The sequence below is a fragment of the Trachypithecus francoisi genome, unplaced genomic scaffold (genome assembly GCF_009764315.1).
Source record: "Trachypithecus francoisi isolate TF-2019V2 unplaced genomic scaffold, Tfra_2.0 Lachesis_group10, whole genome shotgun sequence".
NCBI lineage: Eukaryota > Metazoa > Chordata > Mammalia > Primates > Cercopithecidae > Trachypithecus > Trachypithecus francoisi.
The window spans coordinates 52,441,951-52,458,865 of record NW_022681455.1 but is presented as its reverse complement, the minus strand read 5'-3'; the positions used below and the strand labels follow the sequence as shown (position 1 = coordinate 52,458,865).

The 16,915-nt window shown below is 43.6% G+C and overlaps 1 protein-coding gene across 1 annotated transcript in view; it reads right to left on the bottom strand.

Annotated features, from left to right (window-relative positions):
• Positions 1 to 12,238, bottom strand: part of PAQR8 (progestin and adipoQ receptor family member 8) — a 47,032-nt gene extending 34,794 nt beyond the window's left edge. The window contains exon 1 of the mRNA XM_033217429.1: positions 11,999 to 12,238. The gene's annotated coding sequence lies outside the window, so the exon portion shown is untranslated. The remainder of the gene's footprint in view (positions 1 to 11,998) is intronic.
• Positions 12,239 to 16,915: the final 4,677 nt, after the last annotated feature.

Below are 16,915 nucleotides of genomic sequence, written 5' to 3'. Positions count from 1 at the left end.
GTCCCTGTGTACCTAAATGAACCCAATTTGCAGCAATGGGAAAATGGTTGAATTCACAGAAATCAATAGTCATGTCTGCAGGAGTTTGTTAATCCCAGGATCCAATTCTGTAATGCAAGGATTAGCTACAACAGTGGCGTCTGGCAGCAACCATATAGCATGGTGGTAAACAAGATGGGCTTTGGAGTTAGGCAACTTGGATTTGAATCCTGACTCAGTCAGTTACAAGTTGGGTGACCGGGGCAACTAATTTAAACTCCTTGTGTCTCAGAGCCTTCATCTGTCAAATAGGGATATAGTGATATCTAACAGGGTTATTGTGAAGTTTAAAGAATTATAATAAAAGGGTCCTTATCTTTTGGAAACACATTTTGGAATGTTCAAAAATAATATGACGTCTGGGATTTGCTTCAAAATAATCTGAAGATATATATGGAGTTAGCCATCAGTTAATATTTACTGAAATTGGTTGATGGGCACATGGGGATACCATATTGTCTACCTCTGCCTGTTTGAAATTTCAATAATAGAAAGTTTAAGACAGAGAGAGAAACAGAGAGAGAAATACATGTAAAACTCTTAGCACACAACATGTGCTCATTAAATGTAATCTGTTGTAGATCAGAGGTTTTGAGGGCATTGTTTCCAGGTTACAGAGGTGCCAAGAGACCAGCCGGCCTCTCTAGAAACATGGGTGGGCTCTGGGGCCAACATGAGGGAGTTAAACACATAGAGAACTTCACTGTCACTCTAGATCATCCACTACTGCCCAAACTTTTCACTATCAGTAACAATAGTAAGTTGATTATTGTTGGTTCTCTATGCTTTGGAAGTTTACTAAATCTCACATCCTTCCAATATTCATTACCTAGATCTTTTACAGATATACAGAATCACAAGTTAGAGTTCCAAGTCAGTTTTAGTTGAGCTGCTGGTGACTCCAAACTGAGCTGCTGTCATCCCCAGCCAAAAGCTAAGCACTTCCAAGTTTTAATGGCACATGCAGCTGCTTGACAGACATGTATGTGGTTTCACAGGCATACGAAATAGTGAAAAAATGTTCAATGCACTCCATGCCTCCAATGAGTTCAGAGAACCACTTACATCAACTCAGAGCCAGCCCCAGAAATTCCCAGCTTCTAGGATTTCTTAGATAGGGTGCTGAGCTGCACAGACAGGGAACTCCACCCTGCAGTAATGCCAGGCTAGATATGCACTCCAAGGAATCCCTTAATTAAACCAGCATTTCCAAACTCGATTCCATGGCCCTACACAAACAAGGAATCTGCCATCCTTGCTCTGACACTAACTGTAATAGCCTTGCACTAGCTACTTCATCTCTGTTTCCTCATTTGTACTGGGATATCTCCCTCCTAAGGTTGTTGCAGGGACCAAAGGTAATGCAAGTAAAGTACATTGCACAATGCCTGGCACACTGTGATTGCTCAATACATGGTAGCTGTTTTATGTCTTTGTATGCTTTTATGTATGCATGCATATATTATTACCTCCTTTGAAATTTGGTTAACCAGTGGTTCTCCAGACCATGAGATGTATTAGCCACATAATTATAAACAGTTTAATATTTTCTTTCTTTTTCATGTAACAAAATTTTGTTGCAAATGCATTCAACCTTCTCTTCCACAGAGATGATTTATGGATCACTGTGTTATTGTCAACAGTACCTGTGTGACCTCTCCTATGCAATTCATGCTTCTTCTGTAAATGTCTTGTTACATTTTAAACTTAAAAACATTTTATAGAAAGTAAAAAGGAGAAAAAAGTGCTCCAATTCAAGTCTAGCAAGACCACTGTTATTACCATTATGAAATACTTGCTGAATATCCACTGTATATATATTGTTGAGAGGGTCAATGGACAAGACGAGCATATAATAAAGCTGGAACTCCATTAGCAAAGACTTTAGCGGTCTTTGGCTTCTCTAGGGAAGCTAAGAGCGAGCTAATCTAAAATTTTACCCTTACCTTACCCTTACCTAAAACGGGCACTCTCTTTCCCCTTATCCTGATTTATTCTTCTTCATAGCATTTTTCACTACCTAAAATCATACATTTCCTGATTTACTTATTGTCTGCCTCCCCCAAGAGAATATATGTTGCATGAAGGCAGGGACCTTGTTCATCTCTGTATCTCCTGTACCTAGAACTGTGCCAACCAAGCACATAGTAAAGTAGACCCTTGAAAAATGTTTTTTAATGAATGATTTAATTTTTTTCCTTTCTGCAAACACCCAATTGCAAAAGGGTATCTGTATCTGAGGTCCTGCTCTATGTATTCCTTATGTAGCTGACCACTGCAATCCAGTGCAGAAGATAGGGAATACACACACACACACACACACACACACACACACACGTGAAGTGGTGCCAAGTGATATGAAGAAAAATGAAGCCAAATAAAGTGATTTTCTCAGGGCCTTACATACCATGTACTATTCTGAATTTTGCCTCTGTGCCATTGCAGAAGCTATGTCTCCTATCAAAAATGTCCCCCTTTCTGGATATTATTCTTCTTTCAAGATCTCAGTCAGGTTGTTTCTCCTGAATTACACTCAAACTACAAGAGCTCCCATTGACTTTACCCCGTCTCACATTGAGCAGTACTGCACATACTACCAGTGCCTCAGAGTCCTACACACAACTATAAACATTCTAAAGTTTTCTCCTTCATGGAAAAAAAAAAAAAATAACAGACCCTTCAAATGTATTAGGCTCCTTAAGCACAGAAAGACATGCTTTACACTTCTCTTACATCTCTCAAGGAATCTAACAGTGTTGGGTACTTATTAAGTGGCCAAAAATATCCCTATAAATGAACTGACAAATTTCCTGTTTGAACCCCACCTCTGCTGCTCCAGCCTTATTTCATTTATGCCCCAACATCTATTGCCTTTTTCTCCCCCTCCTTCCCTAGTGTCCCTCTAAGTTAGACTGATTCTTGAGAGCTACAAAAATCTGAAATATTGACATCCCAGATGAGACAAAGACATTGTCTGAGAATCTGACCAGAAGTTTCTCAGGTGACAATAGTTCCAGAGATGTAAGTCATAAACAAGTCATCATTATGTTTTTAAGACGAAAAAAAAAAAAAAAAAAGCCATGCAATCCAAGAAACACCTATAGCACTTCATGAATTAACCTGAACCTTTTCATCAAACCAAGATTTGAGGAACCAGTTTCTACTTTCTTGAAATGCCACCCAGTTTCAATGACATTCTTGAATCTATCTGGGTAACATTTTAGTACTGCAGGCAATTGAGTATTAGCCCATGAAACTAATTCCACTTTCTTTTTTTTTTTGAGACGGAGTGTGGCTCTGTCGCCCAGGCTGGAGTGCAGTGGCCGGATCTCAGCTCACTGCAAGCTCCGCCTCCGGGTTTACGCCATTCTCCTGCCTCAGCCTCCGGAGTAACTGGGACTACAGGCGCCCGCCACATCGCCCGGCTAGTTTTTTTGTATTTTTTTTAGTAGAGACGGGGTTTCACCGTGTTAGCCAGGATGGTCTTGATCTCCTGACCTCGTAATCCACACGTCTTGGCCTCCTAAAGTGCTGGGATTACAGGCTTGAGCCATCGCGCCCGGCCTGAAACTAATTCCACTTTCTAAAGTGCTCAGGGTCTCTGACAACTCAAGGGAATAATAGTAATGCCTTTATCTTGCTTAAGTGCAGGAATCAAAAAGCTAAGATGGGATTTCTGGAATGAATTCACTATGGAAAATATAAATGTTCTAATGTGAGAGCCATTAAACTACACCACTGACTATATACTATCTGCTCTTTCCATCCATATTTTATACAGATTTACCAAATTCTCTTTATAGTTTTCACCAACAAAAAAGTCATTTCTCCCAAAATTATGATCCACAGACATTATTCAGCAGAGTATGTATATTTTATTTCCATCTTCACCTGGTTTGGGCAAGTGTAGCTCACCTCCAGTTTCCTGACTATGGATTTATTTTGAATCTTTTGGTATTTTCTTGGACTCAAAAGAGTAGGTGTTAAGGACAGGGCAAATACAGAGTTTCACAATATTGTCGGAAAGTACCCAATTCTCCATTCTTTGAGAATAGAGATTTTTTTATTCTTCTTTGCTCCTTTTAATCTTGGACCCTGAAAGGATAAATGTCACCACCTCTACTATTAGCTGTGTCTCAAAATCAACAAAAAGCTCTTAAATCAATAACCCTAGCTCTGGTCTTTCTCAAATTCTTACAGCCCTAGGAACTGAGGTCAGGAACCAGGTCACCCTGGAAAGAGAGGTGAACTAGCCTTGGGTCTTCCCTAGGTGTACTTGTCTTGAAATTTTGAAGTCCCCTATTACCTCCATTGTATATTAACATTCATCATAATTATTAATTTACTCATTCAACAAATATTGCTCTGATATGGTATTGAATATCCTTCACATAAGAAAATATGAAGTTTATTTGCCACCTAGATGGTTTGGAAGCCTATACCCTCCAAGACATTGAGAAAAGAAAAACCTTTCCCTCAGGAGACAGAATGAGTGCCGAGCAATGGGAGAAGCCCCTTATAAAACCATCAGATCTGGAGCAAACTAACTCACTATCACCATAATAGCAAGAGGAAAACCGCCCCCATGATTCAATTATTTCCACCTGGTCCTGCCCTTGACACGTGGGCATTATTACAATTCAAGATGAGATTTGGGTGGGGGGACACAGAGCTAAACCACATCACTCTTCATCTGTTAAAAAAAAAAATAGTTATATTTGCTCTTTATGCCTCATGGGATGGTAGCAAAAGTCATATTTGAGAGGATATATAAAAGCACTTTGAAAACTGTCCAGCAGATGTGCACGCAGAAATACTGAATGAGGTAAATTTATCAATATTAATTAAACACCTCTAAGGTTCTAAAACAATGTTTTTCAAACTTCGACCACAACCAATTAGAAGCCAGCATACACCCAAGACTAAACAAAAGTTTAGAAAACAATACTTACGTTACTTAGATATTTTTAATTCCCTTTTCTTTTTTTTTTTTAAATGCAAGTCATGCATTTCACAAGGCAGTGGTCCTTGACCCTCAACTCACAATGGGCATCAGAATCATCTGAGAATTAAAAAAAATCTGATACCCAGGTGCTACTCACCTTGACTCACAAACAATGGCCTGGGGTGGGGCTCCGGCAACAATATTCTTAGACAGCCCCAGGTGATTCTATTCTACAGCCAGGACTGAGAACCACAGTACCAATGGTTTCTAGATCACAGCTAAGAAAACACTGTTACTTATTTATATCCTTGTCTGCTAAACATTCTCTGTGCCCAGAGTTTGCTCCACCGTGCCCATCCCCCAACCCATTTTGCTGAAGATCTGCTTGTTACTCAGTTAATTACTCACTCATGTGGCTCGGGGGTGTGTGTGTGTGTGTGTGCGCGCGCGCGCGCACGCACGTCCCAAGTAGCTGGGACTACAGGCACGTGCCACCACGCCTGGCTAATTTTTGTATTTTCTGTAGAGATGGGGTCTTGCTATATTGCCCAGGCTGGTCTTGAACTCCTGGGGCTCAAGCGATCTTCCTGTCGCAGCTTCCCAAAGTGCTGGGATTACAGGCATAAACCACCACAGGCAGCTAAAGAAAAGCAAAGGGAAGGGGAAATGGCCAGACCTCCTCACCTGCTCACACAGCAAAGGTAACTCTCTGATCATGCCTAGACAGGGGTCTGAGAAGAGCCTTCAGAAGCTGGGAGATAAGTTCAATCAGAAGGAGCTTCCTGGCCTGGCTATCTCCTCCCTCCAAGTGTAGCCCAGTGGGAAGAGAAAGCTCCTCCATCCTCATCTTTCCTCTACACAAGTCTGGGGGACTGTCCTGTTTGCTTGGTTGATCTGCAGACTACACTTAGCTGTCTGGCAGAACCTAGGCCAGAATGCAGAAGGTACCAGGGACGCTGGAGGCCCTACATCTGTGCCCCTGCCCTATCCTTGGGCACACAAATGGAAACAAGAAACCTGAATTCTTTCTGTACATAATAGGTTAAGAAACAAAATCTGTGTCTGTTTAAAGCACAGTCTTTGGATTTTGACCTAGATCTACTAACCAGTCATGATACTAAGAGTTGACACTTACTGCGATCCTTCTGTGTGCTAAGCATTTCTTTTTTTTTTTTTTTTTTTTTTTTTTGAGATGGAGTCTCGCTCTGTCGCCCAGGCTGGAGTGCAGTGGCCGGATCTCAGCTCACTGCAAGCTCTGCCTTCCGGGTTCACGCCATTCTCCTGCCTCAGCCTCCCGAGTAGCTGGGACTACAGGCGGCCGCCACCTCGCCCGGCTAGGTTTTTGTACTTTTTTTAGTAGAGACGGGGTTTCACCGTGTTAGCCAAGATGGTCTCGATCTCCTGACCTCGTGATCCGCCCGTCTTGGCCTCCCAAAGTGCTGGGATTACAGGCTTGAGCCATGTGCTAAGCATTTCATACACACTCTAATTCACATCTCTTCAGATATGCATTTGATGGATACTCAGATTAAGTAACACACCCAGGGTGGCACAGTTAAGAAATGATGATGTCAGGGTGCTAATGCAGGTTTATTTTTACTCCAAATCCCATGCTCTAGCCAAGGGCTTCTCAGCACTACTGATATTTTGAACCAGATAATTCTTTGTTGTGACGGGCTGTCCTGTGCATTATAGTATGGTTAGCAGCATCTCTAGACTCCACCATTAGATGCCAGTAACATCCCTCCCCCTCCAGTTATGACAATCAAAAATGTCTCCAGACATCACCAAATTTCATCCTCTGGGGGAAAGGGGCAAATTCACCACCCCCTTCTCCCCATTAAGAATCACAGCTCCAGGCCGGTGGGGGGTAGCTTATGCCTGTAATCCCAGCACTTTGGGAGGCCAAGATGGGCAGATCACAAGGTCAGGAGCTCAAGACTAGCCTGACCAACATGGTGAAACCCCATCTCTACCAAAAATACAAAAATTAGCTGGGCTGGTGGTACGTGCCTGCAATCCCAGCTACTCAGGAGGCTGAGGCAGGAGAATCGCTTGAACCCGGGAGATGGAGGTTGCAGTGAGCCGAGATCGCGCCATTGCACTCGAGCCTGGGTGACGGAGCAAGACTCTGTCTCAAAATAATAATCATCATCATCATCATCATCATTATGGCTCCAGTCTAAGCCACAATGTATGTTGTTTCCTTGTCCTTTACAAGTACATAAACCGCTACTCAGAAGACAGAGCAAGAACCAAACACAACATTCCAGGAAAGTTTGGTAAAGCAATAATACCACCCTATCCTATAGATATATAACTTTGTAATTCACTAATTATAGCTATTATCTTCTTTTATGGCCTCTGAGTGCATATCGGGATCTAATTTTTAAAGAGTTAATCCAGGCCGGGCGCGGTGGCTCAAGCCTGTAATCCCAGCACTTTGGGAGGCCAAGACGGGTGGATCACAAGGTCAGGAGATTGAGCCCATCCTGGCTAACACGGTGAAACCCCGTCTCTACTAAAAAGTACAAAAAACTAGCCGGGCGAGGTGGCGGGCGCCTGTAGTCCCAGCTACTTGGGAGGCTGAGGCAGGAGAATGGCATGAACCCGGGAGGCGGAGATTGCAGTGAACTGAGATCGGGCCACTGCACTCCAGCTTGGGCGACAGAGCGAGACTCCGTCTCAAAAAAAAAAAAAAAAAAGAGTTAATCCACCTCAAAAATATGAACACTATTGAGAGATCCACCTATTTACCCGTCTTTGAGAAATTGAGGGAAAAGATCATGTAGTAAAATCCATATTAATTCTTAGCTCCACAGGCCATTAGGAGAAGAAACTTTTGTTCATGCATCATTGTAAGACAGCACATGATGTGAAAGAACTTCTGAAGGGCAAAGCCTGTGTCTCAAGCCTGTCCATCTCCAGCACTTGCTTGCCTAAAACAGAGAATTCTCACTAAATGGTCAACATTTCATGAAACATTAACTATTTCATAGCAGCCCCTAATCATCTGATTAAAATTAAGATGAAACTTTCCCATCTTTCTAATATATGGACGTATATATATTAAATAACACTTATAAACTTGAAAAAAAAACTAGTGTTGACATTTACAGAAGAGCTGAGATTTCAGTGCCAGGCTATTCTTCCCTATTGTTTAAAAAACACAGCAGAGCAAAACTCACATTTGGAATGAAAGGAATGTTTACCAGAATCATCTCTTTCAATACATGCCAAGAGAACTGTAGCTGTTTCGTTAGAATAATATTTTCATTGGATGAAGGAAAAAAAATTAGAGGAGAGGCTTTTAAACTTTTTTCTTTGAGATTTGCCTTACCACGCCAAACTGTTATACCTAATATACAATCATAACAGGAATGCTCATTTTAAAAAATCTGAATTCAAAAGAAAGTAACTGGGAGCACTGACCCCATTTATTTGGAGTCTGTATTTCCTCATTTCTGAATAAATAAAAAGTAAGTAGTTGTGGTTGCTTTTAAAGGTTACCCTTTAAAAATTCTTAAAAGACCACCCTTTAAAAACTCTTAAAAGAACAGGAGGGCAAAAACCAAAATGTTCTATTTGTAGTTAGTTGCAAAACCTAACTGAAGGGAATATCATTACCTGGGAAATGATAAATTTCCACATGACTTCAAAGGACTTTTAACATAAGACTATCAATAAATAATATTCCTAACAAGAACAGCTAGACTCTATTGAGCACTCATATGTTGGGGACCGAACTCAAGTGTCCTACATGCATCAATGCTATTTCATCTTCATCACAGCCCCATGAGGTACATGCTCATTGATATCTTCATTTTAAGGTAAGAAAACTGAGGTCAAAAGAGATGAAACTTGCCCCCAAACCACAGCTAGATCAAGATTCAAGCTGTGGTTGTGTGAAGCTTTATGCTATACAACCTGAAAAAAAAAAAATGCGGATTTTAAAAAGGGATATGTTCAGGTCATTTTTTATACTGTGTGCCATGAAATCTCAAAGTTGACATTAATTTTCAGAAATCATTCTCTTCCCTTTACTTCTCTAGATCCTTTCACATCAAAAATCAAGCACCAGGCATTACCTACAGCTGGGGCAAATGGCTTTCTGGGTACCTCTTTTTTTGGTGAGACAACAAGTCTTTTGTATTTCTGTTGCTTTCTGTAAAAATCCACAATGACGGAGACTGCCTATTAACAAATATCAGGAGGGGAAAAGAAAGACTTACTTTTTCTAGCCCAATATGCCATAAGCTATAACAATAAAGTGACAGGACCAATTACTTTACACACATACCAGAGCATAAACACCAAAATGAAGGTTGTGCTTCAAAGTAGTTAAGTTTTTGAGGAGTTAAATGTTATACTCAAAATTTCCACTGTGGAGATGATGGGAGCCCCTAACCCCGGTGTTGTTCAGGGACCGACTGTAATTCCTTCCAATCCTAAATACATACTCCATGCCATTACTGAATGCCCCTTTTAGAACTGCTGGTCCTTCAAGAGAATTTTCATTATTTTAATGAACATACTTCTTATTGACAACCTCGATTCCCCACCTCGGAAGCCCCAGTTGGCCCTGCACAGTGCCTAGCTGTTTCCCAGCTGAAGAAGGTTTGCCATCACTGAGGCAATCAGGAAATGTGTTGCAAACTCTGAAGGCAACTCCAAAGCAGGAGCTCCAAAATTGTTCTCAGTAGTGACAGCATCACTAGAATTAGTACACAGCTTGCCAAGAGCAGGCTTTTGAAGGGAAGAAATACTGATTTGAATGTATAAATACTGGCATATTTATTTTAACATTTGGATAAAGAACTGGAAGCATCAGCAAGTGTTACGTCCAAGTGAATAAGTACACTGCTGCAGGAATGATAATGCAGATTTTGATGCAAGGTCCTGACCACTCAGTAAGGTATACACACACCCTTAATGGAAACATGCTTGTCCTGAAATGATTCTTGTAAAATGAATAAATCACTTTCTATCCTGTTAACTTGCATAACTTATTAAAGATTTCCTTTTCATGAATTGAAAAACAGACCCAACAAATGCTATTTGCCAAAATAATCCTTGTTTCTCCAGTGAAGCTCAAATCTCAGTGTGTGTCAGAAGATGGACCTATATGCACCAGAAGGAAATCTGGTGCACACACACCCGCAAAAAAAAGAAAAACCCAGGTATCTTTCAATGGATATATCCACTTAATAAGATTCCTTTACCCTGGGTCTTCTAGAATTGGTTGTTACGCCAAATAACTGAACTAATTACAATACATAATTAACAATACAAGATGGGTTAATGTAAGATAGTCAACATTTAACTAATAATTGAAGGACATGCACCCAAGGACAAACAACAGAAATAAAAAACAAAAACAAAAAACAAAAGCCATGCCTTTGTCCTTCGTTTTTAGATACACACTTGGATACTCATCCACTGAGGTCCTAAGCAGTCTGGCTCCGTTCCAGTTGACCTGGTCAAGGGTGCAGCAGCTCAGGGCTGGGTACACGCTGTGGATGATCTTAACAGGGCAGTCAAGGGCGGTCCACCTTCCATGCAGGAAACACCTATTAACTTCACTAACAGAAGTCTTCACTGACAAGCAAATACTCCCAAACTGCACAATACTCTCTTGTTTAACTCGACTGGAATGCAGTGCGTTTGTGGGCATTGTTTGGTGTGTGTATGGGTTGTGGATTTTCCTCGTTTTTACGCAGAAACAGCTTCTCACAGAGTACTGGAACAAGTAGTACACACGTGGGTCTAAAAATCACACATACGGTGTGTTATATAAGTTATCCCCAAGGCGCACACACACAGGTAGATATTACCTGTACATGTGAAATCTCACTTCATAACTATTCTTTTTAGCCTAGGCTCTTCTCATCGGGTTCCTGGACAAAATCATTTCTAACCCAGCTAAGAAATATGGGATGCAACTTAGGTCAAGACAATGAGTCTGCCAAGGCCCCTGTACCTCCCGCTAGTCTGCCAGTGCCTGGCGCACCTACAGCTGCACAGGAAGCTGCGGTGCCCGGCTGCCTCCAGGTCCCCGCACCGGGTCGGCGAGGTGCAGCAGCCCCCCAAACCCAGGCTCCGAATATTCCCCAAGCGCGTTGAGTGCGAGGTCCCCACCCGCCCCGGTATGCCCGGTGTTGCTGCCTAGATTCCCTTTCGAGTTGTCTACGACCCTGTTCCACCGAGGGCGCTTCGTTCCCATAGCCGAAACAGACGTTCCAGCTTTCCAGCCCCGCCAGCCACCTCCGACACCCCACCGCGGCGTTCCCATCCCGCCAAGCCCCAGCATCTGCCCATTAGCCAGCTGCCGGCGGTTCTCATCACAACTCCGCTCCTCGCGCCAACCCTCTCACCCTCTCAGAGAAGCCCCCTCCATCTTTCCCGGGCGAAAGCACATGCCTAGCCCCACCCTAGTCTTTCCGGGGTTCCCCTACCTCGGGCTCCCCATCCTCGGGCTTCCCCCTCCCACCCCGGGCTTCTTCCCCTTCGAACTCCCCTCCCGAGTTCCGTTCCCCTCCGCCCTGCGGAGGGCGCCCCAAAAATGCGGACAGGGCGCCCCTCGTTCCGCCCTGTCGGACTCCCCCATGTTGCGGTCCTGAATCTCCCGCCCTATCGGCTCAGGCTTCCCAACATCGCGGTCCCCACACCCCCGCCAGCTCTCCAGGCTCGGGCTCCATGACTCCCCAGCATCGTAGTCCTGGCCACCCCACTACTGCCGTTCAGAGCTCCAGGGCTCCCCAACATCCTAACCCGTCGTCCCCCTCTTCCGGGCTTAGATTCTGAGACTCAAAATAGGGGCCCTAAACTCCGGCCCCTGGCCTCAGGTTCCCAGCGCTGCGGTTCTGGACCTCCCCTCCGAGCTCGGGGTGCGAGGACTCCCCAGAGCCGCGATCCTGACGTCCCCGCCTCCCGAGCTCGGGCCCCGGGGCTCCCCAACCGCGCGGTCCCGATACCCAACTCAACCCGCTCCGCGCCTCCCGCGGCTGGACTCACCGGCAGGGGCGGCGGCCGAGCCCGTGCGCGCAGCCCAGCCCGGCCCAGCCCGCACTCCCGCCTTGGGGTCCCGGCCACTAGCTTCCCGCAGGCGGCTGCGACCGCGGCGGGCTAGGCTTGGGGGAGCGGCCGGGAGGAGGAGACCGCCGGGGGCGGGTGACGCCCGGCTCCGCCCCTTCCCAACCCGGGGGCGGGATGCGCAGACCCGCGCGCTCCGCCGCTGCCCGCGCCGCTGCCGCCGCTGCGAGGAAGTTGACTGACGCCGCTTCCTTCCACCCAGGACGCAGACCCTCGCAGTCCCTGGTAGCTGCAGAAAAACCGGACTTTGAGACAGGGACGCCTTAACCGCCCTCGTATTCTTTCCAAGAATTCACCTCCCAGGGGGCCATTTCCAAAGTCCCTCGGGAAGGGCGGAAAACAATAACAAACTTCATCTGCGCTGTCAAGACTGATTTAAATCCTGGCCTTCTCTCTCTCACCACTCTCTGGTGAACGTTCAGGGTCATGCCCATGATATAAATAATGTGATGACATACTACGGAGGCCCTTGCAGACACTTCCACACCCCTAAGATACACCCGCCCAAGACTCGTGCCTCTCCCATGACTACATCACACAGACATATCTGACACTGCCCTGCAGAGGATCCCTCTTCTACCCTGTGCCCTCAATCCCCAGCCCTCGTGAGTCCTAGCAATAGCGACCCACACACACAATCTACGGGGGGGTGGATTCCACCTCCCGACTTGCCCCTCACCCACAACGTTCTCTGTATTTTACCATGAGAAAAAGATAGTTAAGAAGTTGGATGATCAATTAACAAATCAAGTTGGCTTTGCTTTTAAAAAGCCTTCTTCACTATCTGGAGAAAAGGCCTGGGAAGATGGCCTGCTTACTGTAAGATTTTCTGGTCTGCTTACTGTAAGATTTTCTCAGATGGCCTAATTCTGGTCTGCTTACTCTAAGATTTTCTCAGGCCTAATTCTGGTCTGCTGTTTCCCAAAACTTCTCTTATACCACCGTGTTTCAGTGACATGTCGCACATCTCGCATTTGCACAATGTTTCTCTTTTTCAAAACATTTTAGCTGTGTGATGGTTCACACCTGTATTCCCAGCACTTTGGGAAACACCAAAGTGGGCAGATTGCTTAAGTCCAGGAGTTCGAGACCAGCCTGGGCAAAAAGATGAGACCCTTTCTCTGCAAAAAATACAAAAATTAGATGGGTGTGGTGGCACATGCCTGTAGTCCCGGCTTCTTATTCTCAGGCAAACATTATGAAGCCAAGAAAGTAGGTAATCTCAGCAGGATTATTTCAGTTCCATAAATGAAGACATTTAGACTGTGAGCAGTTACATGGCAGGTTTGAAGCTGAGTCAGAGCCAGGAAAGAGCCCAGGGGCCTGTCTTCAGAGCCACTGCTCTCCCCAGGGAATCATAGTCCAGCACTTACTTATAGGTGGATACTAGTGGAAATGTCACCATGCCTGACTGGTAACTTAACTTTTCTATGCTTCAGGATCCTTATCTCTAACACAAAAATAATAATTATACCCACATATCATACAAGGAAGGCCTGATTAAATGGGTGAAAAGACAATTACTTCATTTAAGTGGGGTTTTTTTGAGATGGAGTTTTGCTCTTGTTGCCCAGGCTGGAGTGCAATGGCGCGATCTCGACTCACTACAACCTCCACCTCCCGGGTTCAAGCAATTCTCCTGCCTTAACCTCCTGAGTAGCTGGGATTACAGGCACCCGCCACCATGCCCTGCTGTTTTTTTTTTTTTTTGGATTTTTAGTAGAGATGGGGTTTCACCATGTTGGGCAGGCTGGTCTTGAACTCCTGACCTCAGGTGATCTGCCTTCTTCAGCCTCCCAAAGTGCTGGGATTACAGGCGTGAACCACCATGCCCAGCTTAAGTGGTTGTTTATGGAATCTTTGTTTCAATACTTTCTACTTGCAGCAAAGATATACTATCCCAGTGGACTACACAGGAAGAATTTGGGAAAACTTGAATATCTGTATTTTTTTACCCTAAAGTCAAATCCATAATTCCTTGACATTCCATGATCAGATAGCCATCCATACTTAGTGTTTCTGTTTAGATCCCCTGCCAAATGGCCAACTGGGAAAAGTAACCACGATACTAATTTCACATACAGGATGCTAAAGAACTGCAGTTGAGTCCGATTAAAAATAAAAATCATGATTTTCTTGTACTGTCTGTCTATTTTATCTCATTTAATGGTGGAATGGTAGGGGCTCACTAAAGCTAATTTGATTTTCATTAGGAATTGCTCATGTCATCTTTTCCTTTTGTTTGTGTATAATAATAACAATTCAGGGAGCAAATAACCCATGCAGACAAAAAAGAAAAGATGTAGAAATTGCTCCTGGGCCCTCAGTAAGCCCTGGGCACATGTGAGATTTTGAGGCCTTATATCTGATCTCTCATTCTCTAAGGTAACTAGTTCCTAGTTGAAGAGTTTCAGATGGCAAGCTATAAGAATAAATGATAAAAGGACTGAGCAGGAAGCTTTAATATTATTATTATTTTAAAAGTCTTATCTAATATATTTATTTTTAAATTTTTAATCGATACTAATAATTGTAGGTATTTATGAGGTACATGTAAATTTTGACATATGCATACAATATGTAATGACCAAATCAGGGTATTTAGGGTACTTATCACCTCAAACATCTATTTTTTAAAAAATATTTTTAAATTAATTTTTTATTTCAATTTACTTTTTATTTTTATTTTTTTGAGACAGGGTCTCACGCTGTCTCCAGGGCTGGAGTGCAGTGGCACTATCATAGCTCACTGCAGCCTCAACCTCCTGGGCTCAGGTGATCCCCCCACCTCGGTCTCTCAAGTAGCTGGGACTACAGGTGCACACCACCATGCCTGACTAATTTTTTGCATTTTTTTGTAGAGACCGGGTTTCATGATGTTGCCCAGGCTGGTCTCAAACTCCCAGGCTTAAGAGATCCTCCTGCTGGGACTCCCACAATGCTGGGATTATAGGCGTGAGCCACCATTATCACTTATTGGTGTTGGGAACACTTCAAATATTCTCTTACAGCTGTTTTGAAATATATAATATATTGTTGTTAATTATAGTCACTCTACTGTACTATCGAACACTGGAACTCACTCCTTCTACCTAACTGTATGTTTGTGCTTATTAACCAACCTCTCTTCAATTCCCCTTCCCTTTCCAGCCCCTGGTAACCATCATTCTACTCTGTACCTCCATGAAATCAACTTTTTAAGTTCCCACACATGAGTGAGATCATATGGTATTTGTCTCTCTGTGCCTGGTTTATTATACTTAACATAATGACCTCTAGTTCCATCTATGTTGGTGCAAAAGATTTCATTTTTTATGGCTGAATGGTATTAATAAAATAATATGAATTCCTAAAGTCCAACAACATTTGATGTGTGTAAATGTTTGTTTTAACACCTGTTCCTAAACAAAACCCTGATTTAGGAAATACAATGTATAATTGGATTTTGGTAATTTAACAGCAAATAAAAGTTTGGATATCAAAGCATGAGGCCTTTCCTTATTCTCCAGCAGAAATTTGCAACTAAAAAGCCTTAGGGTAAATGGACTTGGTTTCCCTCCTCTTTAAAGGGTCTGACAATTTTGTTTCTTCCATTCGCTTTGCTTCTGATTCTCAGTCATTTTTTCCTGGGGCAGAGAGGGAGATGGGCAATTCCTGAGCACTGGGAAAATCAGAAAGATTGAGCTTCAGACTGATACCAAAAGTTTCGAGAGGTAAATATTTTTTCTTTCTTTTCTTTTCTTTTTTCTTCTCTTTTCTTTCTTTCTTTTTTTTTTTTTTTTTTTTTTTTTTGAGACAGGGTTTCACTCTCTCACCAGGCTGATGTGCAGTGGTGCAATCTCAGCTCACTACAACCTCTACCTCCCAGGCTCAAGCAATTCTCCTGCCTCGGCCTCCCAAGCAGCTGGGATTACAGGCACCCGTCACCAGCTAACTTTTGTATTTTTAGTAGAAACGGGGTTTCACCATGTTGGCCAGGCTGGTCTTGAACTCCTGACCTCAAATGATCCACCCACCTCAGCCTCTCATAGTGCTGGGATTACAGGCATGAGCCACTGTGCCCAGCCAGAAGTAAACACCTTTCACTCTGCCCAACTTCAATTCAATTTGGACTGTGTTCTAAAAGATTTTGGAGAGAAATTTCTCAGGCTTAGGACTAGAAAAGGAAAGCCATGTGAACTCACCCAGGATGAAAAACTAAGGCTTGAACCTCTGGACTTTGCCACACTCCAGTTGGTATACTCATAGCAGCCCGGAAGTGGACAACTCCCTATAGCTCATTTCAGTCTCTCACCTATCATCTAAGTTAGGCTAATGAGCAAAGGCACAGACCCTCCTCTGTTGGACAGCTGGGGGTCAAAATCCCAGGAAGTGACAGAGTGTCCTGTCCACAACTCTTTAGCTGAAGCCTTTCTCAGGGATACTTATCTTGGCTCTCTCTTTCTTTAAATAGGATGGGACGGTGAAAATGGCAGTATTGGACAAGATGAGTAGCAACTGCATTATTCACGCTTGACTCTGGCTTGGTTTCGGGGTTTAATGATCTAAAAAGAAAAAATAAAAATCAATGCAACAATTAACCAGTTTAAGTCAGCTTGTGTTTACTGAGTCTGTTTTCACTACAGAGCTGTAAGTCGGGGGCCAGAACTGGCTGTCCATGTGTCCATCTGGAAGGCCTCAGGATAGATGAGACCTGGGCTATATCTCAGCCCAGACTGCAGGGCAGGGCAGATAAATTGGGGTCCTTTCCAGTCCATATTTGTACCCCTGGGGACAGGGCACTGGATGTTGGGCCAAGTTTAAAGTTGTGGTTTGAGTCAAGGGTGACTTCTGGTCTGA